We start from the raw sequence: 25,197 nt of genomic DNA on the forward strand, positions 1-25,197 counted from the left end.
TTTTATTTTTATTTTAAATAATTTTATTGAGAAACAAATAGCAATAAGACAGTTTCAAAACCGATTAGCATGACAGTTTCAATAGTTAATGCAATGCACATTGTTATCTTCATAGTGGATATTCATAGTTCAAGATACACACAGGATATCCTGTCTAAACACTAGAAGTACAAAGCCTTCCTCTCATTGAATTAAGAGAAAGCTGTATATCTATCCTAACTATTTTGAATATACAGATACAAAATGGTCCTTCATTTGTATCCCTTTTCTCTGTTGAGTTTTGTCAAAGATGGGTATTCCATTGCCATTTAAATATTGTAGGTGTGTGAATTCAGCAAAATAATCCAACATAGTCCAGTAGTCCATAATAGTAGTGGGCTATCCACATGACTGGCATTATCAGAAGTTGTTGACTTGGGCCTTTTACAGTTCAGCATATTAATATGGCTTTACTTTTTATACCTTGGTTTTATACTTTTCTGCTGGATGGTTAAGATAAAGACAAAGCAAGACCTATATAACAAGAATTGTAACTTTTGTATCTGCCAACGTCAGTCAAATCCCCTCAAACTTTACCCTGAAGCCCTGTACCGCACATTGTAGATCCTTGTCAGTGTCAGTCATGTGGATGAGTCACAGCCATTCCTTTACCAGTTTGCTCTCTGAAAGCCTGAGAGAATGTTTAATTTGCAGACCAAAAATTAGAGAAAAAGAAGGGCTGCAAGGACAGCCAACATTTTGGCCCTAGCCTTTCAAGGTTGGTGAGGACTCAGGACATAGGAGAATCTATACTGTAACATCCTGTAACTCAGTTGTGCCCCAAATTTTCTTATTAAGGAGATGATGGAGCCACAGAGGAAAGTGATCAATGATATAGTGTGTGCCTAAGGAGAGCCACATAGAACACTTTCTCTCAGGCTGTAATTACTCTTGAATCCACTTTTCCCAGCAACAATGGTCAGTTGAAGTCCCTGATTGCCCTTCCAAATGCCCTGCCTACTGCTAACTCTGCTATTTACTTATCTGTACAACCATCCATCTACCTGTTCATGTACCAATAAGTGTACCCAGCCTTTCCTGTATTCTTCTGCTCGGCTATTTTATTGAAAAATCTTTCAGTTTTCCATCTCTGTGTAGCCAGTTAACTTAACCTAACCATTTCTGACAAAGAAAAACATGGCTGGGCTTATTAAAAAAAATCTTCTTCGATCTTTAATCATGGCTGAAGATAATTCAATTTGGTCTTCATTATTACAGTGGTTTATAACCAGCAGCTGCCACCCCTGACTCAGATAAATGCTCGCCCTATGTTATTACAATAAAACCAACTCCATGGAATGAAATTTTTTTCCCCCTTTCTTGATGATATCATCTCAGAGAATTAATGTTCTGGTTTTTTTCATTACTGCTTCATTGGATGAAATATGGACTAGATCAAACCTCTGGACAGATAGCTTCATCTATGATATTGAAGTGTGTGTGTGTGTGTGTGTGTGTGTGTGGCCGAGAGAAAAGCAAACACCGAGATACAACAGGTAGAAGTTCCAGTTTGGTGCGGTCAGTGCTGCATGCTTGATTTGTGTTAGGCAAAGAGTCCCCACACCCACCACAAAAGGTGTATGGTATATTCAATTTGGAGTTTTTTTCTTGAATCAGCTGGTCTCTTTTTTTTCTGGAAGGGGAAGTCACCTTAAATATGTTTATTTGTATTAGTGTATTTTTATAGTACATGATATTTAATTCATTGTGTGGCTTTCCTCTCTTTCCTCTGTTTTAGTTCTGAGCATATTTATTCACACTGGCCTGGACATCCTAATTTCACAAGCAGTGGTTGACTATTGGAACAGTCCTACAGTTTGACTAAGAAACACATGAAAATTCCTGAATTCTGCGTTATCTCCTTTATTCTCCTTTTCTCAAGAAACCTTAGTACAATAAGCACCAACAATGGCAGCTAATGAGTAATCAAAATTCCTTTTTATTTTTGGTAGGGTGTATTCTAAAAACCATATTTGGTCTTTATGCTAAGCTGGAACACTTGGCGTAGAACTCAGGGCTAGAAGAAGGATATGGGAAGAAAAAAAAAAATGGAGACATTTTCCCATAAATCTTACTTAAATGTATGGAAGTGGCCTTCAACCTTGGCTGGAAATGGGATCACCTGAAGATCTTTAAAGACACTGTTATCTTGGGTCCACTCCTAGAGACTTTTGTTTCATTGTTCTAGGACACAGACTGGGAAATCAGGAATCTTAAAAGTTCTACAGGTGATTCTGATGAGGAGCCTAGGTTGGAAGTTTCGCTTTCTAGCTAGTTGTCCGGCCCTGGAGTGACCATTTCCTATGGTGGTGTCTTTCAAATTTTAATTTTCATAGCAATAACCTGGGACCTGACTCAGTCTCCCTGGGTATGGGACTTGAGAGTCTGCATTTTTACCAGCTGTTGGTACCACAGCTGATACTGTTTGGTAAACTGCACTTTGAGTACCAGGGTCTTAGAGTTATCGACAGGAGCGAGAACAGGAAATTGTTGCTTTGATCAGATAATTTACTGATTTGGCTGGAATTGAAGGCAAGAACAAAAGAGATCATGGTAACTTTAAGGATAACCTTACCTTTGAACACTCAGCTGTACCTACCCAGAGGAATGGTAAACCAACAAATGAACAAACAAAAAACAACAATGAAAACCCCACTCTGGAATTTTGACCTGAATAGACTCAAACCTTACCTTCTAAACCACTGTGGAATGAAAAGAGTATGCCCAGGAGCATGTCCCCATCACGCCCGCAGTGATAAGAGAGCCATAGGAGAAGACCCATCCTCTCCTCCTCAGTTTCCCTTCCCCTTCTAATCAACTGGTACATTTACCCACTAAAATGTTCTTCACTTTCCTGTTGTCATTCTAGTTATACCTGCCTCATTTTGGTAGCCCATTGACCAAATTGGTCACTCTGACTCTTATTTCTCCCATGCCAAACTTTTCTAAACATCACTGTTAGATTCCTCTTCAGACAGAACAACTTTGGATTTGTAGAATTGTATTCAAAGTTCTCCCAGGGTTCTTCTGTGAAAAATAAATACATTTTCTTACCTGCTTTATACAAGCCTACTCCTTGTACCCTTGCATAGGCTATATTGTAATTCTTGCCACTTTCAGAATGTGCTGTACATTATTCTACTCATATGAGTGAATTTGCTCATGTTCACATAGTGTAACATCAGACACACAGACAAAGATGTGGCACAAGGTAATGTTATCTGTGCCAACAGAAAGAACTTTGAAGAGTAGGTGCAAGTTGAATTGAGTCTCCACAGAAAATAGATTTTCAGCTGGATAAACCAACTTTGAGTCCAAGGGGTGGCAAACAGAGGCTCAGAGACAAGCACTAGAAGGTGTTATTCTAAGAATTGCAGATACTTTATGACACAGTTTTAGGAGTCTTAAGTATATAGACAAGCAAACAGTAAGTAGAACAGAGACTCAGGCTGAGAGATTGTGAACTCTTAAAGTGGTATTTCAGGTAGTAAGGACAGCAGAGGGACTTTATACTAGTAGAGTTAGATGGAGACTTCTACTTACCCCATCTTTGGTGTTAGAATTTGTTGTTCCTTCTCCACAAAATATTTTTTTCTTTCTTTTTAAAAATGTATTTCATTGTTACAGGGTCTCACTATGAAGCAAGAACTCATGGTGATCCTCCTGCTTTCAGCCTCCCCAGAGCTGGGATTACAGGTGTGCACAACTACACCTGGACTCTGGCCAGCTCAGCTTGCCCTGGGGGCCGGGTTGGCTTGGCATGTGGTGCCAGGGATTGAACTGTGGTATCTGCTCTTGCCTAAGCTTGCCTAAACAGGTGCTTTACTCTGCTGATCTATCTCACCAGCCCCCTCCACAGAATAGTCTTATTCTTCTATTTCCCCTAATGAAGTCTTACTCATTATTTTATGTGTTAGTTGAAATAAATTCTCCTTACTAGAGAGAATCAAACTTTCTGCATTTTGGATTCAAGTTACTTTGGTGACATGTGTCTCTTTGCCAACATTAAAAAAATATTTAAAGCCAATATTTTGGCTTACTAATCTTTGAATCTTTTTACCCTCCAGCACCTACACGTTTCTTCTGACATACAGTAGCTGTTCAACAGAAACAGTTGTTAAATTGAATTAAATGAGATTGGGAAAGCTATGTCATCAATTAGGGTTTAAGCATTACCATATCCGCTCTCCTTCTATTTGACTTGAGTGTTGATCAAAGGGTATTTACTGACAAAACCTGTAGTCGCTCTAGTGCTTCTTCTGTGGAGATTTTGCTAAAGAGTAAAGCTTTGGGAATCAAAAGTCCCCTTGCAACACAACTAAAATGATGGCTCAGTGCTCTCCAGCTGACAAAGTTCAAATCCCAACGCTGAGTACCAGGAGAAAGCACAGAGAGCTCTTATGTCAGGTTGAATGAAAGAACAAAAGGTTGGAAATGGCACCAAGATTTTTACCTGTTCTTACCACTTCCTTTTTAGGAAACAGCAATCTATCAGGCTGGTCTTTAACCCCCTAAAGCATATAGCATAAAATAGCTCTGATCATTTGTAATGTGCTTACTGTATTTCAGCACTATTGCAAACGTATCCTGTAAAGTTCTGACTGTAGTGTTTAGAATAATCCTTCAAGGCAACATTTTTATAAATGGCTAGAGTGAGATATATAGGATCAACTTTGACACCCAGGATCACCCAGATCATGCTGGTGAGTAGTGTAAAGGAAATGAGGCTAAGAATATCTGGACACAAAGCCTAAGCATTTAACTCAGATTAAAATTGATGCTGTGAGAGTCCTAAAGGTGCAGACAGGTGCTTGGAGGCCACAGAGAACTTCATGCCAAAGAGGAGTCTCTAAATCTACTTGCCATTGTCATCGGTTCCCATCAATGCACTAGCAGTGAGACACAGAAGAGCATTTGAGAATGTTCCTATTGATTGGAAATGAATAATTATTACTTTAGCTATATTACAGATTCACTATCAGAAAGTAATAGCAGAAAACCTAAGCAAGATTAATAGCCCCATTTCATTATTTTTAATGCAAACTATTGATTTTAAGGTGGCGTAAGGTATGGCAGTTTATTACAATAAAACAATAGAATAGACTATATAAAATAATTGAGAATAATCTTTTTCCTTTTTTGCTCTGGCTATGGGACATAAGGTGTTGTGCATGTGAAGCCATTTATGGCAGGATCTACCCAGAGATGGCAGGTTAAGCACTCTATAAAGAAGCACTTTGGAACCAGAGTATTATAAATAATTGACAATAAAGCAGGTAAATGGCCCTTTAATTTGATTCTATTATGTCACAGATCACAAAGATCAAGAGAGCCCCACATCCAAATACAGACTGCTGAGTTTCACACAAAGATGAGGATATAAAGTGTCCTCAAGTAGCCTCTTGCCTTGGACATTTTACAGGAAACAGGTAGATCATGGGCATCTAGAGCTATAATAATGTCTCATTTAACAGCCAGTAGATATATAGTCAGTACCACCCGGGTTCTCTTACAGTCTTCCTCCTCAGGTATGGTTTCCCTGTTATCTCTTTGATTTCCTTTCACTTTGTCTGCTTTCACAGCTAATAGTAGACAAACTCACTAGCAGTTTCCCTGTAGAATCATTGCTGTTCGCAACGGTCTTAGACTCTGCCAGGATAATGTATGGCCTCATGGCCAAAAATAGACCACAAAGGATGAAAGAAGTGTAGCACCATAGTACATTCTGTGCTAGTGAGAACACACCTGGAGTGGTGAGAATGGGTCTAGACCAAGCTCTAAAAACAGACTCACATTGGCCCCTTGGAAAGAGGAGAAGAAGAAATAATGGGGAGAAGGGAATGACAGTTGGATCCATCACTGTTGAATCTGGAGAATACTAATGCAACTCTTGTCAGCTAGGTAAGATTTGCGCTCATTCTGTGAAGGCTTAGAGAAAGAACTTTAGTGTTAATCAGACACACAAGGGTTTGGGACCATCTGCCCACTACAGCTGAGCGACCATATCCAAGTGACCTAGCTCCAGGGATTAATCACTTTTGTGTATGGCAGAGCTAATAACAATAGCAATGGCATAGGTTTTTGGGGGTGGTGGTGAGTGAAGACAAAAGAGATTTCATCACCGTGCTGGTGACTTCTGATTGCATGGTGGGTAGGAGGCAGGAATTGTGATAGCTTTTAGCTTAGAATGGATAACAGAAAACAGATGTCTCATAGCTGTAAGAAAGAAACTCCTCATGAGGGAAGAAACTATAGTGAATTTATGGTAGTCAATAGCATCAAATGAGGACAGCTTTGGGGCCAGACTGGTTGCCTTCTAATCCCAACTACTTTATCACTTTCTGCTTCCACTGTCATCTGAGAAATAGGGAAATAATATAAACTGCCTCTGTAGGTTGTAAGTACAGCATTTAATGAAAACATTTATGTAGTGGTTCACGTGGTTATAGCTGGAATTTTCCAAAAATGGTATGAATTCACCCTACACATGAGTCCAGGGTCAGAAGCTGCTATGGTTTAGATGTTGGTCAATTGTTTATGTCCCTCAAATGTCCATACACTGAAACTTTGGTTCCCAGAAAGACTAGCAGGAAGTGGTCTGGACCTTTACGAGGCAGGGCATAGTGGAAGGTCACTGGGTCATGGGCGCATGTTCTCTAAAGGGATTAGGGGCCACAGTCACTTCCCTTCCTCTCTTTGTGCTCCAGGCTGAGATATGACCATAAGCTCTCATTTACAAACCATTGTGAGTACCATCAGCCAACAACCTCACCAAAAAGCCAAACCAGTGGAGCTGCCTGACTCATGAGCTTCCAAAACTGTGAACTGAGTCAATATGTTTCACTTATAATTTAGCTGTCTCAGGCACTTTGGTATAAAAACCCAAAGTGGACTCATACATGATCTGAAAGTGAATGTATTTTGATGAGCTTTTCCGTCCATATTTCTTGGTATCCAGGTATTCCTCATTTCCTCACTGAAGTGGGAGGCTACTATCTATCTCTTCATCCACAGTAGAAAAGAGATTGATTAAAATAGTTTACTTTTTTTTTTTTAAGTCAAAGCACATCTGGAAATGTTGTCCAAATGTAAGAGGGTGATCCAGAAAGTATCATTTGGGGAAAGTGGCCCCTTCCTGGGATAGTTGATGTTTCTACTAATCACAGAAGTGACTGGAGGCATTGAGGATAATTTTAAATTGAAATACTAGCACAGCTTTGCAGGATCTCTTTTTGTCTACAGATCTCCTTGTTAATCCCACATATAAAGTGGTAGTGAGACACAGGTTCCTGTTTGCTGCACCCTGGTATCTTTTTATCTATCTAATAAAAACTTTCTACAGCTCATGTACTCTAGGACCAACCACAAAGTCTTCCCCCCATTCCCTTTGTGATTGACTTCCTTTCTCTTTTCTTTCTTTCTTTTTATTTTTTTGTGGAACCAGGGGTTGAACTCATGCCCTTGCTCTTGCCAGGGAAACACTTATTCCACTGAACCATCTCCCCGGCCCCTCCCTTCCTTTCTAATTTGATAAAACACACGCAAATACATTAAGACTATAATCAGATGTCTACAGTTTTGTCATTTTATAAAGTTGCAAGTCTGATCACTTTCCTGTGTCACTAACTCCTATTCCCTATGTTATTCACTACATGCAAAAAGTTCTTCATCTTAGAACTGCTTGCAAACATTTTGGTCCAAGAAGAGCTTCTACTTTATTTTATCTCCAGTCATCTCCAGTACGGGTTGTCCTGGATGTGTATAAATCCAGCAATGGGTAATCATTTTTACTTACTGCAGGCAACAGGAATTCAGATGCATAATGTTTATTTTCTATGTAATACTTCTTCTTAGTTGTGATAAAAAAAAATCAGCACCAAGCACAAGACGATAGAGCGAGGGTGACAGAAGTGTGTCCCTTCCCACATACCTTTTATTCTTCCAGTCCCCATTGCTACCAGGGGTGGTTTGTGACAGAAATTGCCAGTGAAATACAAGGGAATAGTGCCAGCATGAAACATTTAGGAAAACTGTTTTTTCCATATCAGATGGACACAAAGCCCATTATTCTCTGCACGAAGGCTGATTTGACGCCCTGGCTTTATTGAGTTTGTGAACCAATGCCAGCTGTTACCCGAAACTTATATGAAAAGATAAGCCTCTTTCCATTCAAGTTATTATTAAGAATATGGTTACAGGCTGGTGAGATAGCTCAGCAGACTAAGCGCCTGCTTAGGCAAGCACAGGGATTAGGGTTCAATCCCTGGTACCGCAGGCTGCACCAGCCCTGACTCCTGGCTCACTGAGCTGGCCATGGAGACCAGGCATGGTGGCGAACACCTATATTGCCAGTGCTGAAGAGTCTAAAACAAGAGGATCACTATGAGTCTGTGCTGCATAGTGAGACCCTCCATATGAAATACATTAAAAATAAAGATTATGGTTATTTGCAAACAAAATAGTGGAGGGGGTTGAATGCAAAACTGAGAAAAAGAAATAAAAATGAAATGTGTGACACTGGCATTGTATAAAAGAGAGGGAGATTGCATGGAGTACTTCTCAGGCACTGATGGGCAGGACAGAGGTGAAATTGTAGAGGCAGGTTGGGCCTATTCATAAGCCCCTGCAGTGGATATGGGCTACTCACTGGAATCATGTGGAAACTTTTAAATCTTATGTATGTTCCAGTCTCTCCCTTAAGATTCAAAGCCAATTGATTTTGACTTCACTTTGGAAGGATAGGACAACAGTAGTTTATGAAAGCTCCCAGGATTTTAAATGGCCAGTGAGGGAGGAGTTATATCACCGTATGGAGCACTACGTGGCCACCCTCCTGTCCATCTCCACTTCTTCCTGTTCTCCTCTCAGAGAAGGAGATCAAGACACACTATCCTGCACCACATCCTCATGGGGCTTCCCATGTCACTCACCATCCAGGAATGCCACTCCTGCAGACTTTAGGGGCCTCTCCTAGTCTCCCCAGACCAACTTAAGTCACATATCCAGATTATTCTTTCTTGCAGCAATGTTTGTTTCCTAACTAGATAGTTTAAAGCTCTGCATTTAATTTGTGCTTTTGCATTTTTTTTATTGAGGCCTCTTAGGGTACAGGTCAGGCAGAATTCTGGACAACAAGTGTGGACTTAGCTGCATGTCCCTGGAGCCCAGACGCATGCCCAGCACCTAAAAGCTCAATAATGCTTGGAGAGGAAGGGTGAAGTGAATACTGATGGGGAAGAAGCGAACTGGCTATGAAGCCAAATTGGATAAAGCAGATCTCTGGGTTTTCCAGGAAAGGAAATCGTGTAGGAGGTGTGCACAGAAGTGTGGCCCGTTAACTCGGCCAAACTCCTTGCACCCTTTCCAGACACTCAGAGTTTCCCAAGAGTCCCCAGCTAAGGCACATCATCGAAGACAGTAACTGAAGGCAGCTTGTGGCATTTTGTATTCTCTTCTTTCTTAGTAAAGGGAGAATTTAAATGAGTTTAACCTTTGATGATCTGGTGATTATAAAAACCAACCCACCAAAGTTCAGGGAGTGTCAGACTGCAGAGACACCCTTTCCGAACAGCTCCTTTTCCCAGACCTTTTTCTGTCAAATGTCAAAGCCCAAATGAGCTTGTTTGGAAGGCAAATTACATGTTGCAAGCAGTCATTTCCCATAGTGGGTGACTTCTGCTCTGAATAATTAAATAATGCAGCAACAGAAATGCTCTGGCTTTCAAGTTCGAACATAAGGCTGAATGTATGTAAACTGTCCCTACAGTCCTGAACTCAGAGGAAGAGTTCAGATCTTGAAGCAGATATCAACGATCTTCTACTGAGAATGAATCTTTATTTAAGGACCAAAATCCATTTCATGTAGTGGCTGAGTCATGAACTTATATTGAAAGAGAGAGAGAGAGAGAGAGAGAGAGAGAGAGAGAGAGAGATATTCAGAGACACACAGAGAAGAGAAATTCTCTTCAGAAGGGAAAAGAAGACATAATCAGAGTTTTCAAGGGAAACAATTTAATACAGAACACATAATTTATAGGATTATTTTATAACAGTCACCCAAAGAGTCAAGTACAAAGGAGTGTAGGAAATCTGTCCATACACTAAAGACTCAAAGAATACAGGTGAGAGCCTGGCTCCCAGGGCGAAGTCCAGCATGAATCCAGCTATAGATTAAGAGTCCATGGAAATGCAAAAAGGTCAGGGGTGGAAGCTAGAAAGTCTATGCCAGTAGTATGAAGGACCTGTGCCAGTAGCTGAGGAATCTGCAATGAAGACAAGAAGTGATACTGAACGTAAGAAACAGAGTTCTCCCCAAAAAGTACCACAGTCATCCTTAGTGACAACGAGGTTTCAAGATCCTCCAATGATGAGAATAGCCAAGTTCATATCAGGAAATATAGCATGACAAGCTCCTCCAGGAAAACCAACAGCACATCACCTTTCTGTCCATTTCTCCTTGTATGTTGTTGGCAACAATCCTTGGGTGCATCCTCTACACCCAGAACCATGATGATTCAGTTCATTTGGGTGTTATGAATGGACCATAAATTGTCACTCCATCACAGGGGTTCAGCACAAGGCACTGAGCCAAATAAAGTGAATGAGTTGAGCTTTGTCTGTGGAATCAAAGGGAAACTTTTTGTAGCAAATTGTGGTCATCATCTCCATTCTCACCCTCATTCTCTTCTTTGGTATCTTCCTAAAAAAGCTCTCACTTTTACATCACAGTTTAATATTTGTAGAATATAAAAGTAAGTTGACCCACTCTGCTAGGCATGGCAGATCTTGTTACAACTATTAGCTGGAGGGAACTGAGGCACAGAGAACAAAAAAGGAAGAGAAGGGAACCTGGCTGGCAAGTAATGAGCCCTGACCAGAGGGTGGGCCCTGTGGCACTATGCCCCTTCTTATACTGTAGAGACACTGTCATGTATGGGAGGCAAGGAAGGCTCAAACTGAAATCAGAGTATTGTGTTCTTGGTGCAGTGTTGTAGTCGTCCTTAAGTCAGTCAATCTCTGTCTCTGTCTCTCTCTGTCTCTCTTTGTCTCACTGTGTGTCTGTCTCTCTCTTTCACTCTCTGTCCTCATCCCTTCCTCTCCATCTCCTCCCTCTCCTTCTCTAGCTCCATCTTCTCTCTGTATATATATATTTACACTTTCAAGTCCTGTTACTCTTCTTTTCCTGACACTCCTTGCTGATTGCTGATTTGGGTGTGGAAATCTCTTCATCATGTGTTTCTAACAATCTCCTCACTGATCTCTGAGTCTCCCTTCTGATTTCCATACTTGTCTGTCCACCACTATGTGGTAACACTGGTAATTCTAGAACACAGCCTCAAACCAAGATCACAGCCTTGACCAAGATCAAATCATGCCATGATAGGACTCTGTATCACCTGTAGTGAACCCAAAGCCCCCAAGCCTTCTCACAAAACCATTGAGCTGAGGGCCCCATATGTTTCCGAAGACTTGCCTTTTCCAATTCCTTTCAACCACTGGGAACCTAGTTCTATTCCTCGAAGAAATTACTGTAAGTAACTTACTTAGAACCGGTTCTGGCCCGTGGCAAGTGCTACCAATGTATTAAAGTTTTTCTATTACTGTTCCTGATGCATCCTAGTCATTATCAGCATGCTCACTGACCTACTTAGATTTCCAAGGTTTCATCGTGTTCTTGCTCTCTATCCATGTGTGCATGCCTCACTTTCCTCATGCCAACTAAACTCACCTAAGGAACCTAGGTCAGATGTCTCTTCCCCTGTTTAACTCCTTGACTCATCCAGCTGAGTGATTTTCCCTCGTATGGCTGAGGCAAATCAGCTCTATATAGATGCCTAACTTTTTGACATGCTGTGTTTTGTGGTCTTAAATACCACATAAAGGACATGCATCCTCTGTTCTTTTTATTGTTTAAAAACATTACAGATAATCTAGTTGACTACTAGTCTCAATTTTTAGCCTCTGCTCTTCATGCTGGTTAGTGAGTACCTGTAATAAAAGTCCCCAGCTGTGACACAGAGGCTTCTTGGGGATGAGTGCAGGCAGGATAGATGACTTGGGGAAATAATAGGGTCAGTGTGGTAGTGAGCATTCCCAACTAAGGCATCCCAGTTAGCCAGGCTTTGGCCATGACACCGAGCTGCATGGACCATGGTGATGGCAACCAGCCCCTTGGAACTGCAACACTCATGGAAACATGCTATTGATGCATTCATTCATGCATGCACTCGGACCTACACACACATCCACAGCACACTGAAAAGTCTCTTGGAGACAGGGAGATCGTTCAGTGGTCTAAGCACCTGGCTGACAAGAACTCATAACTGGATTTGATCCCTGGTAGTGCATGCTGTGCAAGCCCTGCAACCCCAGGCATTGTGTTGGCCACCAAAACTGGAGTGGTGATGCATACTTGTAATCCCAGCACTGGGGAAGCTGAGAGAGGAGAACCACTGCAAGTCTGAACTGCATAGCGAATACCTGTACCAAATGAATAAATAAATAATTTTAAAAAATTTAAAAATAAATAAAAGTCTCTGTTTAGCTTCCCCTTCTCAACATACATTTCTTAATATATTTCAACCTTATTCATATACCAACTACTGATTTACTTTTATATTAATTTTATTGGGAAAAAAATAGCAATGCGACAGTTTCAAAACAGGTTAGTAGGACAGTTAAAATAATTCATACACTGCATATTGTTGTCTTTGTAGTAGTTATTCATAGTACAAGATGAAGACATGATATTTTGTCTAACCACTACTAAAACTTCCTTCTTACTGAACTAAGAGAAAGTAGCTGTATATCTATGCTAACTATTTTGGATAGATAGATAGATAGATAGATAGATAGATAGATAGATAGATAGATAGATTTTTTACTACAAAATGGTCCTTCATTTTTATCCCACTTTCTTGTTTACTTTTGTCAGAGATAGGTATTCCATTGCCATTCATACATCGTCGGTGCATGGATTCAGCAAAGTAATACAATATAGTCCAGTAGTTCATAATAGTAGTGGGTTATCCATATGATTGGCAATATCAGAAGTTATTGACTTGAGCCTTTCACAGCTCAGCATATTAATATGGCTTTACGTTTTATGCTTAGTTTTTATACTTTTCTGCTGGATGGTTAAGACCAAGATAAAGCAAGACCTATATAACAAGAAGTGTAACTTTTGTATCTGCCAAGGTCATGTAAAATCCCCTCAGGATTTAGCCTGAAACCCTGTACAGCAGTTTGTAGGCCCTTTGTCAGTGTCAGCCACGTGGATGAGTCATGGCCATTGCTTGACCAATGTGCACTCTGTGAAAGCCTGAGAGAATGTTTTCTCTCCATGCAACTCTCCTTAGGCACACTCTACATCGTCAATCATGTTTTTGTGTGGCCCCATAATCTCCTTGATCATAAAATTTGGGATACCACTGAGTTACAGTATGTTACAGTACAGATTCTCTTGTGTCCTGAGTCCTCACTGACCTTGAAGGGCTAGGGCCACAGTTTTGGCTATCTGTATAGCTCTTCTTTTTCTCTAAATTTTTGGTCTTCAAACTTAAGTTGTTAACTCTCCAAAAGAGAAGCTTAATGATATTATCACCCTAAAACATAGACTGTTGAGCTTAACATCTATATCTGTCTGAATATCAAATGCCTTAGACATAACCAACTATTGATTTAAAAGCCAGTAGCAAGGAAAACAGCATGTATGTTGTTGTGGGACTTGCCATTTTTCAGTGGGGCTGATGGGAAGTGAGTACATACACTCATGATGATGATGAATAATTTGGTGCAGCTAAAATTGTTGCTTATTTGCTGAGTGCTTGCTAGGGACTAACTCTTGTCCTAAGCACACTCTGCTTCTTTACTTATTTATTTTTCTCAACCACTGAATGAGATTTATGACATTCTCCTTTTTTTGTAAATTAGAAAACTAAGGTTCAGAAACTTTGTATGGTTGTACAAATTTTAGCTGTGACCCCACACCGTATTCATTCTCTCTAAAACTCGTGTCTAGTGGAGATGCGAGTAAAGAGGTAGAAAAGAGTAGATGGAAGAAATGGATTGAAGAAAATAGGAGGTCCACTTTTCTTCTAGAAGATTAGAAAGCTAGAAAATGGTAGAAAACAAGCTGCCTTTGAATCTTGAGGGCAAAGTTGTATCTGCAGCATCGATGACAATGGCTACTGCTAGGCCAAACATGGGCAGGAGGGACAACATCTATCCAGGAACCCAGCCATGTAGAGAGAGGGCCTGAGGGCAGGCATGTGGAGAGGCTGGTGTTGCCTTGACAACCTTAGTGGTCGTGGGGAGGTGTGCGCTGACACTGGAGATGGAATTGTTTACTGGGGCTGGCAGAAGGCAGCACCAAGGTCAAGAGCATCTCAGTAAAGACCCCCTACCCTAGGGAGGTTTTCTGCTTGGATGAAAAACATCATTAAATCTCTAGTTTTCACAGCAGTAATTTACTTTCATTTTTAAATTTAGTTTTCATGTTTTTCAAATGGAGGACTTCACAGGGACAAGAAGCTTGTCTAGACTTTGACAAGGAGCTAGTGGAAGAGAAACTCAGGCACTTGGACAGCCTTCTTTGAGTTTCTTTTTCTCTATGGGGGAGGGTGTGCTCCATTCTATGTCCTAGCCCAGCATGCCTGAGAGTGTGCCTGGTCCCACAAAGACTGACCCCGAGTTGCCTTTGCTTCTCAATTTCCTTTGTTTTTGGCTCCCGTGATGATGTGACGCCTGACTGCAGGTGCCAGGTGTGAAAGTCACCACAAGAGAGCTTGCTGGTTGCACCTGCTGGTTGCACCTGCTCAGGCTGTACCTAAGAGGTGGTGGACCAAGCTTCCCTTACCAGTGGTATTTTCTGGAGTGGGCTTCTGCCCAAAGTAAATAACTGCAGGGAGACTTGCCTTCAGAGCTCTGGAAATTCTTCCTCTTTCTCTGCCCACCTGCCTCATCCTTGGCAGAGCAAGAATTCCTTGGAGAGTGAACCTAGGTCTAGGCCAGTGCTGTTTGGATAGGATAATATATTTTGAAATGATATATTCTTTTGAAAACAGATGAGGCTGAAATGCACAAGCACGAAATGTCAGACGACCATGGTGCCCAAGAGGATCCATTCCTAGATGACTAGAAACGTGAATAAAATTCATGTATGTTTCAATTATTAGGAAAGGTTTTCATAATGTCTGTTCAATAGGTTGCCAATACTGTTTAATTTTGATTTTGCTCAAATACAAAACTAATTGGATTAAATGTAATTATAACATGACTTTATAATGAAATAATCAAAACCAAATAAAACACCAGCTTCTACCTGCGGGATAGATAGATAATCTATATGGAAAACAGATATAGAAATATATATCTTAAGTTCTCATTATACACCCAGGAAAAGCATATCATTCTGATTTTGCAGATAGAATAACTAAAGCACTACAAGCTCTATAATTCACCTTGAATTATTTAGTTGGTAAAAGGCAAGTGAGACATTTAGACCTAGAGCATCTGACTTCTGAGCTTGCTCTTCTCCACCACAACCCCCAACAGCAGTGCTCCAGCTTTGGGGTGCTTTGGTGTCCCCTGGGTGGCATCGTAACACATAGCTTGCTGGGGTCACCAGGGGATTTCAGGTTCAGGATGTCTGGAATGGGACTTGCGAATTTGCACTCCTGACACATTCTTGGGTAGTGATCACAAAGACTCTGCTTTGTGAATCACTGCCTGGAGGAGTCTCCCAGGGCTTTTGCGACTGTGCCACTTAACCATCCCTCACTCCACATAAGAGAAAATAATCACTATAATTCTCATGTATGGAAAAAGGAAAATTAACTTGACTAAGAGCACCCAGCTATCAACAGGACACAGATTTAGAGGCACCTATAGCCAGATGCATGCCATTACTAAATAGTATGGCAGAATGACTTTGTCTTTTCCTGAATTATATTAAATTTATTACACTTTTCCTTTGGCTAGAGGTAGCAGCACCTGTGTTTTCCCTCTTCTCATTCACAATTATAAGACAGGAAGGTCCAAACATAATAACAAAAGCAGTGCCTTTGACAGAACCAGGTAGAGACAGATCATGGCCTGATCTGGTGACCTGCCTGGAACCTCTAGGCATTAGCTCAAAATGCTGAATTCTTGGCAAAGGCGTGGAAGTTCAACTGACTTTTTTTTTTAATTTAAGTGATGTTTAGAAACTATTAGTGGAATATTTCTTTAACTAGATTTGATTCTTTATATTCTTTATATGCCCGGGCATCATCCAGAATATCCCATTCTTTTTCTGTGTGTAATGGGAAGTGTTTTATTAATACACTCTCACAGTTAATGATTGCATTCAGTGTCGGGGATTGGTACACGTGCAGAACACATTTAAATTCTCTTTCCTCCCCTTCTTTCCAACCTGTTTTATTTCTGCAGCATCAGGTTCATGTATTCATCTTATAAGATCTTATAAATTTAATTATTACATGTATAGATTGAAAACCAGACTAGTAGGCCAAAGAGCATAAGACATATGTGAGATGACTGCACCGAGTCAAGGTACACTTTTAGATCCATTGTGCTCATGGCTTACAATAGCTGTTCTCTCTTTTTTACACTTATACATGTTTATGGTGTACAGTGTGACAATTTGATGCAAGTGGATCTGTGTAGTGCTAAAGTCAGGGTACTTGCCATTTTTATCTACTTACCTGTTTATGATTTGTACTAGGAAACTTCAAACTCCTCTCTTCTCTTTTTTATGTATAAAACACAAAACTGGTTGTTGTGTAGTCACCCTCCTCCCAACCACCACACGCTCTAGCTCTATTTTTGCGCTTTTCTAATTGCATCCACAGAGACACACAGTTTGCACAAATCTAGTGTGGAACTCCTCCTCAGCTGCAGAGAGCTCCCCTATTGCACCAAACTTAGTGAAAGAAAGCAAACGCAGGGAGCGATATCATCAGTAGCTAAGAACTTCCTCATGCACGTTTGTGTTGTCAGGACGTCTGGGTTAGGTGGCTGAAGTGATTACACAAAAGCACTTGTGTTTTGAAGACACAGCAATGGAGTTGCTTGAGGGGCATAGTTTACTTCTTGTTTTTATGGTGAGGCTGTGAAGAGGGCGCTTTATTTATTTATTTTTGTGTTTTACTATAACCTTCTGCTTGGCCACAGTGGAGAACTCCCTTTTCTAACTTCTCAAGTTTGGATTACATAAGATCTAGTGAGATCATGCTTGGTAAACTGTACAGTGAAATGCCAGAGGGGGAGATTGTTAAGATGAAACAGCGCAGTGGAGTGGACAATTTTGTAGCTTTGAAGACAGATAGCTTAATGTTTGAATATGAGTGATGCTAATAACAGTATAATTTTGGAATATACAGTAATCTGAGTTTTCCTTTTTGTAAATCATGAAATGGAAATTATAACCATCTTTTAGGAGTGTAATCCTGGAGTTAAAGAAGGGAATAAATACAGTCAAGAATGTGTTGTAATCGGATATCATTTTGGAGTAATGCTGGCAACAGATTCCTTTAAAACCAAATTTACAGAAAAAGATTAGAACTGTGATAGATCAAAACACTTAAAAGTATGTGAAAATTTGTTGCATGATTCTCATTTCATATCAAAATAATATGTATGTGTCATGGATAAAAAATTTATTTTTGACACAAATCTGGCCATAACAAAAATTATAAATAATTTCCAAAGTAAGAAAAGATCAGAGGGTCTAAATCTATGGTTGTTAGACTTCAGAATATTCAAAATAGACCTTCTCAGGCCCAAAAATCTTTCTCAGCATCTTAAAGGCATGGTTCTTTTCTCATGACAATGTAGTATATAAATCACAGCTAAAGTAGAGAGTGGCATTTTAAATGCATTGTAGCTATGGCTTCTTCCAGGTGAATTGGTCTATAATCTGACTTACAGGACACTAACAAGTGTATGAGTGAGTTGATAGCAAAACAGATCACCAAATTGGTCTAAAAAGGATGAAATTGGTCATGTTTCTAAAAGACCTGTAAGCATTCAATTTATTACAATATATGCAGGAAAGAGACTAAGAAATTTACTTGGTTGTATAAAAAGACAGTTATAAAACGGCAAGGACATAACAGGGAAGAGTCAAAATGTCAGCAGACATATACATGAACTAAAAGGAAGAGTGAATCAGGGAGTCATTCCCGGATATTACATCTAATTGCTAACCATATAACAGTACTAGTCTCTGAGCTAATGGTAGCTTGCCAATATTCATCCAAATTGAAGAAGTATGGCACTCTTGTCTCGCAAGATTTTCCTGTGTCCTTATCTGGTCTTTCTCTTACCTTTTTGCGTGGTGTAATGACAGAAAATATTATCATTTTATGTCACAGTTTCTTGGCTAAGCAAGTGAGATAACTCAAGAAGATGTACCTGAGGGAGCTCAGTCCTATCTGAACTTTATTTTAGTAATACAATCCTGGATAGAAGTCTGACCTCATAGTGAGTTGGTCAGTGGCTTCCCCAAAATCTGTGGAGAATTCAAGTGATGAAGTCAAAATACTTCTGGGTGTACTCTATTCTCTCCTCATTGTGGACACAGAGGATTCAGGCAGCTGGTTCTAGTTTGCCCTCTTTCAACACTTGCTCTTGTTTTTCTCTTTGCATTGAGTCTGTAATCCACTTTACTGCCACTCTTGAAAATCGTCTCCAAACACTAGACATGGCTGAAGTATTGCTTCTTTACCAGATAACTTCTTCATTATTTCTCAATTAATTGAACATAATTGCTATAATATAGCTATCATTTATTGAGCAGTTACTGTGCACTAATTACTTTACCTACATTTTATGATTAATACTTACAATAGGTACTTAAGGGGTGTGTGCTGTTATTATTTTATCTATACAGGAAAGTGGATTAAAATGTCAGGATTTTATAAATGAGGACACTGATGTGCAAACAGTCTCACTAAACTCCCAAGTGTGGAAATCAAATGTCCCTTGTTGGTAAAAGTCTTAGAATTCTTTCGCAAAAGAGTATTGCTTCCTAACCAAACCTTTTTATATTCCACACATAAAAATATTCCCAACCACAAGGAATAGAGCATATTTACTTTCTGGTCTCACCTCCTAGAAAGTCTCCCCAGGCCACACTAGATCACCTTTGAATGTTATCCAAGTCATGATCAAAATATGCAGCGAATGACTAAATTAAAAATAATTTTCACAGGAAAAGACACATCCCATTTAATCCCTCTGAAAATATTTCTCTTTAGTTTCTTTGTAAATTTAATTGTATTTTGTTTTGAGGAGTAAAAACAAGCAAAAACAAATAGCCAAAACAAAGACAGAAACAGGGTAACATACTACTATACATGTTACAGATTTTCAAAAGAAGAATAGCTAATTAACAATGGTTGTTCTGTTATCTATTTTTATTGTCAAATCTGTTGCTCAGATTAACAGATAGAGCTATGCAAGATTGGACAAATAATTGAACATTAATACTTGCTTTCAAGAAGCATTAATTTTTTCTTCTTACTTTTTAAAAATAATTTATTTTAAAGAGAGTATAAGAATAATTGCTAAGACATTAGAATTGCTAAGACATGAAACAGTACACATTTACTTTGAACACACATATCCTATCATTTTTGCTACTTTCACAAACAAATCAGCAAGTCCTCTTTTGTGAGTATCTTTGTGAAGTGTGACCAAATGCATGACGAACGCTGGTGTGGAGCACCATCTGATGGAAGGACAGGCTTGTAAAAACATTACAGTATATGCTTATCAGCCTATGCACTGCGTCTGTCACCATGTGCCTTATGGCACTTTCCTATAGTCAACATGACCATAAAACACAGAAATTTTGAATTGATTCAGGATGTCAAGGAAGCCATGACAGTCCAATTAGACAATCACGAAAGAGGACTTCCAGAATTGCTTCAGAAACTGTTAAGAATGATGGGAGGAGTGTTTTTGAGGTGAGGAAAGGGATTTTGCGAGGGATTAGTGGCAATGAGGCTTCTACTGTAATTTTTAAAAACTACACATTCATCATAGTTTTTGGCCATAGTTCATATATAGTAGGGATTTAAAAATTCATTATTTGGGATAAGATCGTTGAGGATGTAGTTTGACTCTTTCTTTTTCCACTTAGATCTTGAGAAAATAACTTTCATCTCCACACTGGTCCTTGCTGATAAAACAAGAGTAACTTACCTATACAGGTGCCATGAATGGTAAATATACGAATTTATGCAAAACACTTAAAAAGTGCTTGGCACATTGTAAGAACTCGGTATGTGTTAGCTGTTCATATCTTCTGCTTTTCTGTCCAGACTTGCTTTCTCCTTCACCTTTCTGTTCTTTCCTTATGTTTTGAGGTTTAAAAAATAACAATTGATTCTCAGTTAATGAAGCTGAAAAGTAAATAAATAACAGGTGCAGGCAGGAGGCAGATGAAATTCACTCTGGTCTTTCTTTTCAGTTAGTTTTGGATGCATGTACTGTTTGTGTGACTTATTCTCTCTCTTTCCCCAAACAGCCCTACCAAGATTTTTGCAGTTATTGTTTACACAAAATTTTGATCTTAATAAATAGGTCTGTTAAAGGCAGGAAGAGAAAGGAGTCAAGTCGGTAAGATACACAAAATTTTCCCACTTCCTTATCTTGGCAGTGACCCTACCATACCATTCTCCTCAGCATAAACAATTTCTTCATTTCTGGAATACTTAGCCTGTGTCCAGCACTTGATATATCTTCTCTTATGCAGTAGGCACACGATCCTGAAGAGAAATATAGTATTTATTTTACAGATGAGGAAATTGAGATTCTACAGAAATAATCTTTTAAATTTATAATGATGATTATTTAATATTTATGTGGCATTTTAAAATGTTAAGATAGGCTTCAGAATGATTACAGAAGTTTTCATCTTTAGAAATCTTCTCTTGTAGAATATCTACAAAATGATGCTGCTCATCAAGCACCTATGCTTAAAAAAAAAAAACTGTAACTGAACCTGAAGATCATTCTGTGCTAGAAACAAGATCTGGGCTGCAGAATATTTGATTTATAAGAGTTAATGTGACTTAATAAACAAATCTGTTAAAGGCAGGACAAGAAAGGAGTCAAGTCAGGTAAGATGTCCTCTCCTTCACCTGCCATTAGGAGGAAATGAGGGAATGAGGAGTTAGCTTCTCAGTTAAAATGAAAGTTCTTTGGTCCAATGTGGAACTGCTTGTACTTTGATGACTAGTGCAGGAGTGAAACTATTCCAGTATGAAAGTCCCTGTGGACACCCAGGCTATTATATCTAGCACTACATTTATCCTGAATCTTTATGGCCTCAGATTCAATTCCATTCCTCCAGTTCCTCTCAGGAAAGAAATGCTGAAATATTTTCAAAATTATTCAATGGACATGTCCTGAAAGTCCATGGAGACTCTCTGTTTTCTCATAGCTACCCTTTGCACGCAGCTCTGCACGCTGCATGACTAGCACTAGCTCTGGCTATACATGTTCGTTCAGCTATTGTCTAGGCTATGTGATGTTGATAAATACCTTTGAGGGATCTCATAAAACATTTATACTTCTCTTTCATGTTCCTTGAAGATTGTGTTAACTGAAGCTCCATTAGATTTAGGTGGACTCCATGCCAGCCTGGCTGAACAGGAGGCCACTGTCTGCAACACACTGTTCTCACCAAGGCTATGGCAGAGCACAGAGACCAGCCAACCTGTAGAATCTAATGGAAAGGCTTTGCTCCTGTGTGTCTGACATCATGACTGCTCATGTTTCATTGGTTTGGTTATTTCACATAGTGATACACTGTGGCATTGAGCCATGGCAAGGTGACGAGGAAAGTAGGGAAACTGACAACAGAATTTATAATAATTTAGGACATTAGAGTTACCATTTCAAGAGCTTTTCAATATCAACCTGAAACTTTTATAGAAGTGAAAATTCTTGATAAAATGCATTTTATTCTTTTAGAGTGGAACCTCCAATGATGGCTTGGTGTATGATATTAGGTGTCAACTCTTAATCTAATCATTTGTGACCAAAAAAATATATAAATACAATTAGATTGGGATAAACAAGACCTGTTGATCAGGACTAATTTATTTAAGAAGAATGGATGGCACAAACATCTAAATTTTTTAAGTTTCTGATGAATCATTGCTGGTCTTTGGCTTTAAAAAAAAATAGAAATTTATTAACCTCATCAGTGGCATCAACTTTATTTTATTTTTATTAATTTTACTGAGAAACAACAATGAGACAGTTTCAAAACAGGTCAGTAGGACAGTTATAATAATTAACACATTGCATGTTGTTGTCTTCGTAGTGGTTATTCATAGTACAAGATGCAGACATGATATCCTGTCCACACACTATTAGTACAAATCTTTCTTCTCATTGAATTAAGAGAAAGCACGTATATATCCTTCCTCATGACCTCTTAATGCTGTCACTTTCAGGCAAGAACTCACTCCACTGAGTTATCTCCCCATCCTCACTGGCACTGTCACTACCACCATAATCACCAGCATCATAATCATTTTCTCATCACATTTATTGTCGCAGTGGCTTCACCACTCTTCTCGGCATAACCGTTTAACAACTGTGATACTGTCCCCATCGGGTTGATCCTCAGCCTGTAACGTACACTGTGATATTCTTTCCAACCTTCTTTTACTACATATGTAGTTGCCCATAGAGTTTGGTAAGGAATGAAATTTTCCTCCAGTACAAGGTAATAGGGAAAGTCAAGCATAAGTTTACCAGTGTTACAATTACAGCTTCAGGGACAAATAAGTGATTCAATTTGGTCTTTTGAGAAATATCTTCAGAATTATATGCATCACAGGAATTACACATCTATACTTTATTACATATGTATAATTACAGTGCAGATTTGAGTTATGACTGTTTTTGTTTATGAACAACTTGGGTTGCTCCTGGAGTTTTAGGCCTGACTTCTGATCACAGTCTTGAGTTACAACAGAAGTGATGGCCACTCAAGCAGTTGTGAACAAAGCCTCCTGATGGCAGAAAAGTATATGTAAGAGTCAGTCTGAGTGCAGAAGTGTGTGCTTATGGACTTGATTTTGGTCTATAATTCATATAATCACTATGATTACTGCTATTGAAATGGCCCCAAAAAACTACAAAAGAAGCTAAGGAAGGAAAGGATGAGAAAGAAAGCAGTCATAGTTGAGAAGAATAGGGAAATTGTAGAGAAACATGAGAATAGCATTTGTGTGACCAATTTCATTAATATGTACAGCATGTTGAAATCCAGTGCCTCTACAGTCTTATAGTATAGAGATTTGTACAAGGGAGCAAGTGTTGCTAAAAGCTGTGGCTATAAATGCAAATCTCACAAAGGATAATCCATCAATAAGTAATAATGGTGAAACACTTTATTCCAGTAAGGGGTAGTTTCACAATTTTACAGTGAGAACTGAAATTCACAGCATAACTGGGCATGATAAAACAGCCAGTACTGATTAAAGGGCTGCTGAAAATACATGTAGAACTTTGAAACAATGACACAGAGAAATGGCTTTTGCTCTTATCAAGTCATCAACTGTGATGAAACTGGCTGTTTCTAGAAGAAAATGCCCAGGAGAATGTACATTACCCTGCAAGAGAAGAAAACACCAGGCTGTAGCCTATGAAGGACAGGCTAACTGTATTGCTATGAGCCAATGTAAATGGTGACTTCAGGAAAAAGCCTCTCTTGGTTTATCACTCTTACACCCCTATTATCTCAGAAGAAATAAAGTTATAGGCTAGGGGATCATGTGGCAATCTAATGCAAAAGCCTATGCAATAAGAGTATTTTTTCTTGAGTGGATCAGGGAGGGGTCTACTGTTAAGAAATGTCTACAGAAGTAAAGTTACTGCTCTAGGCTGTCTTAATTATGAACAGTGCTCCTGCTCACCCATGAGATTTGAAATAAGAATTAATTGACTGAAGAATTTCCATGGTTCTCAGTGGATTTCCTCTCACCTGATACAAGTGCTTTACTGAAGCCTATAGACCAGTAGCTTATTGTTAACTTTAAGAAGCTGGAAAGAACTATTCCTGAAGTGCTTCCAGATATTCTGTGATGGAGATTTCACCCTTAAAGAATTCTGGAAAGAACATTGCAACAGCCTTTTCTGTGTTGGGTTCACTGAGAAATGATGGGCCAGTGCTTCTGTCAGGACCCAGCAATCTGTCTGGAAGAAAGTGTGGCCTAAAGTGTAAGAGAGACTTTGAAGGCTGTGTGGTGGAGCTGGGACCTTCAATTGGCCTGTGGTTGATGGCATTGTCACTGGTGCAGAGTCCATTGGCTGGCAGGTACACAGTGGTGATTCTGAGAAACTGGTGGAGGAGCATTCAGAGGAATTGTGAGCAGAGCCACATTAGCAACTTCTGGCTGAGCAGCTGAGAATGCCAGCTGAGGGACTTTCAGGAGAGATGGGGAGTACCAACAGTCAGTGCAGCAAAGTTCTTCTTCTGACATAAAGGAAATCCTTAAAAAATGCACAGAACTACAAATATCTGTAGAGAAGACACCCAGAGAAAAAGCCAATTATTGTGTTCTCTTGCTTAATGACAATGTCATGTCATACACCAGAGCAGTGTTAAAGAAAAGACAAAAACAGACAACTTTAGACCAGTTATTAGTTCTGAGGTGGTTGACACCTAGCGTGCCAGGAGCAGGTCCTAGTGGGCTGCAGATTCTCCCAAGGAGACACAGGACAGCAAGGAGCCAGATTCCTACTATTCTTCTGGAAGGGGATTTGTCTTCCAAACAAAGCCACCTTCCACTTCATCCTCCCTTTCTGTAAGCTAAAGATGTCAGTTTAAATGGTGAATACAGCATGAAATTGTTGCTTCTGATAGACTAGGTATATTTTACCACACTGTGGTGCATGTACTAGGGAAATTACTGGAGTTTCTGGTAAATTATGTACATTAAACAATGCTTTTTATTTTTTTTTATTTTTTTTTTCTTTAAAAAATAATTTTATTGAGAAACAAATAGCAATAAGACAGCTTCAAAACCAATTACCAGCACAGTTTCAATACTTAATACATTGCATATTGCTGTCTTAGTGGTTATTTATTGTACAACATGCAGACATGATATCCTGTCCGCAGACACT

This window comes from Octodon degus, unplaced genomic scaffold, assembly GCF_000260255.1.
Source record: "Octodon degus isolate 3935 unplaced genomic scaffold, OctDeg1.0 scaffold00137, whole genome shotgun sequence".
NCBI classification, from domain to species: Eukaryota; Metazoa; Chordata; class Mammalia; order Rodentia; family Octodontidae; genus Octodon; species Octodon degus.